Here is a 3,139-nt window from a genome sequence, read left to right on the forward strand (position 1 = left end):
CCAGGCCCCTCTGAGAGTGGCACACCCAGGACATGTGCCCCCTCCCCTGCCCTCTCTCTCGAGCCAGGCCTGTTTTCTACTTGCACACTCGGGATGACGAAGTTTTCCTCAAGGATTGGAAAGGTGCCCCCTGCTCCCTCTGGCAGCACTCAGGCCCCTGGCAGGGGCTCAGGGCCTTGCTCAACACCCGCCAGCCCTCAGCAACAGCTCGTGTTCTGGGACAGCCAAACTTCACCCCGCTGCCCCCACCACACCTGGATCTCCTGGGGGCTTCCACATCTGTCCCTCTCCACGCACAGAACACGGACAAACCTCTGTGCCCCTCTTGGGGAAAGTAAGTTCTGCAGGGAAATAACCCTATTTCCCAATAGCAAAGGAAAAAGTGCTGATCTAATGCTACATTCACACTGAAGTTTTGGGGTGTGTTAGCAACTGCCTTGACCAACTGCAATTGAGCTCATGGACTGGGTTTGGGTGTTTAACCAAATCTGACAGCTTGGTGCACACCATCAATCTATTTTAGATCAATCTAGAAGCACCAGCTGCATTCTGAGAGAGCACCAAGCTGTGCAGGGAGGGAGGTCACTGAAACCTTCCCATTCCACTATTAATTATTTGTAGTCACCCTACGTGGACTGGGACAGAAAAGCTGGGCTGCCCAGGGCCAGCTCCAGCAGCTGCACAGAAATGCACAGCTGTGGAATGCCAAAGGCAGGAATCCCCTCCTTGGGCTCCTCCATGGATTGCTTTGCACACAGAGAGCAGGGCCAGAGTTCACCAATCCCATCAGCTGCAGAGTTCACAAGGGTCCAGATGTGGCACTGTGCAGGACAGCTGTGTGACAGGGTGGTTGTGTGAGAGCTCGATCCCTGAGCTCAGCACCATCAGCAGCCCCTTCCCAAGGTCTTACCCACGCTGCATCCTGAAAAACTTCTGCTCCAAGCAGCTTATGGGCTGGCAGCTATTAAATTCACAGAATATCCCACGTTGGAAGGGACCAACAAGGACTGAGTCCAGCTCCTGGCCCTGCACAGACACCCCAACAATCCCACTGTCCCCTAGAGGATCATCCAAACCCTCCTGGAGCTCTGGCAGCCTTGGGGCCGTGCCCACTGCCCTGGGGAGCCTGGGCAGTGCCAACCACCCTCTGGGGGAAGAGCCTTTCCCTGATACCCAGCCTGGAATGCAAAGCCATTCCCAGCAGAGCCAGGTGACAACAGGACCCAGCAGCCCGTGCTTTGGGCAGGTCTGTCTGTCCACCAGGAACAGGGTGTGCTGGCTGAGACCCTGCCAGGTGCAGCAGAATTCCCCACAGGGATCCCTTCAGGAGCAGGAAGCGGGATAATGACTCCTCAGAAGTTCTGCCTCACTACTTCCTGTGAGAATTTTAATTGCTAATTTATTCTTTGTTGCAAAAAAACGTACTTGCTGCCGGAGCAAATAATCCCAGAATTAGTAAAAAAGGTACTGCAGAACACCAAAACTCAACAAAAGCAACAACTCTTCACCTACACAAATGATCTGGGGTTTGATTAACACCTCTGATGTCTCAGCTGCAGGACAGAAGGACAGAGATCAGCACTTTTCTTCCATCCAAAACAGTCCTAAGTACTAAATAATTACAACAAATAACTCTCACAAGGCCCCCCCTGCCCACACCAACACACCTGCAAGACCTACAGCCTCCCTAAGTGGTTTTCCTTAAAATCTGAAAAGCAGCTGAATTCCCAACTTCCCATTCAGAGCTGCCTCTCCCAAAGCTTTGAACCAGAACTTCCTCCCCACAGCCAAAGCAGCTGAGCAGAGCTGCCCTTTGTTTTACTCTCTCACCTTTCCCTCTGAGCACTTTTGGGGGAGGAGGATGAAGAAATTTCCCTCTCTGATTATCCCCCCAATCCATCCCAACCTGATTACAGCTCCAAGGATCACATCCTAAAGAGCCCGTGAGCAGGACCCAGCCCTGGGACAGCTGAGCCTGCTCAGGAGGGGAGCTGATGACAGTTCATGGAATAACCTGGAGCCTGGACTCACCCAAGGCTGGGAGGGCAGACCTGATCAGGGCTCTCAGAAGGCACCAGACAGTGGTTAAGGCCCAGGTGCAAACAAAACCACTTTCAGAGCCAAACCTTCCAACAGGCCTGTGTTGGAACAGGGGGTTGGAACCAGATGATCTTTAAGATCCCCTCCAACCCAAACCATTCCCACCCGATGTTCCAATCGCTTGTCTTGCCTCCTGTATTTTTAGGATTTACAAATTAAGAACAAGCAGTAAATAAGCAGCTTACAAGGCACTGCAGGCAGCTCGGGGCGAGTGGTTCGTGTCTGCTCTACTCTCAAACAAGGTGACCAGTCCTGAGGAGCAAATTCTGTGCCAAAAGGTGCAGTGGAAGAACCAGCCAGAGGTCTTTTAATTTTGTTTCTGCTACTCCGAGTTCTCCCGTGCCCAAGTCTGCAGTCTGATCATTTCAGTGTCACAGGCTTTTGGAGAGGGCTCTGAAGCAGCACAATACTGAATGGAACTGGATGGTCCATAAGGTCCCTTCCAACCCAAGCCTTTCTGTGACTGCTAACACACCTCAGAAGAACCCGACCTGCATCAGGTTATTGCTCTGAAGGCACAAAACCCCCTGGAATCCTTAAACCCGGGATTTTCCTGCCTGGAGCCCGTCCCACGCAGAGGACAGCAGAGGGGAGCTCAGGAGGGTGGCATGGCTGGGGGACATGGGGGGTGAGGGGAGGCTCCCGGTGCCCCCCCCTCCCCGTGAGGAGCCCCTGATGAGTCACTGGAACAAAGTCCCCCAGGTGGGTTCACAGAATCGCAGAACGCTCTGGGTTGGAAGGGACCCACAGGGTCCCATCGCTGCTCACAGAGAGCACAGCTCAGTGCCTGCCCCTCCGCTTCCCCTCACGGGCACGTTGTAACTGCAACGAGGTCTCCCCTCAGCCTGAACACACCAAGCGCCCTCGGCCGCTCCTCACGCGGCTTCTTCCCCTCAGGGCCCTTCAGCATCTCCGCTGCCCTCCTCCGGACGCTCCCTAATGGCTTTAATCCTCTTCTTACGCTGTGGCGGCCAGAACTGCACACAGGACTCACGGTGAGGGGAGCGGAGCGGGACGGTCGCGGTGCCCGGGCCGGGGG

General features: G+C 54.6%; 1 protein-coding gene across 1 annotated transcript in view; it reads right to left on the bottom strand.

The window, feature by feature from the left end:
- The window catches only part of DAZAP1 (DAZ associated protein 1), a 22,043-nt gene extending 19,695 nt beyond the window's left edge, over positions 1 to 2,348 (bottom strand). Inside the window, exon 1 of the mRNA XM_027664196.1 lies at positions 2,286 to 2,348. The gene's annotated coding sequence lies outside the window, so the exon portion shown is untranslated. The remainder of the gene's footprint in view (positions 1 to 2,285) is intronic.
- Positions 2,349 to 3,139: the final 791 nt, after the last annotated feature.

This window comes from Corapipo altera, unplaced genomic scaffold, assembly GCF_003945725.1.
Source record: "Corapipo altera isolate COAL_440 unplaced genomic scaffold, ASM394572v1 96, whole genome shotgun sequence".
NCBI lineage: Eukaryota > Metazoa > Chordata > Aves > Passeriformes > Pipridae > Corapipo > Corapipo altera.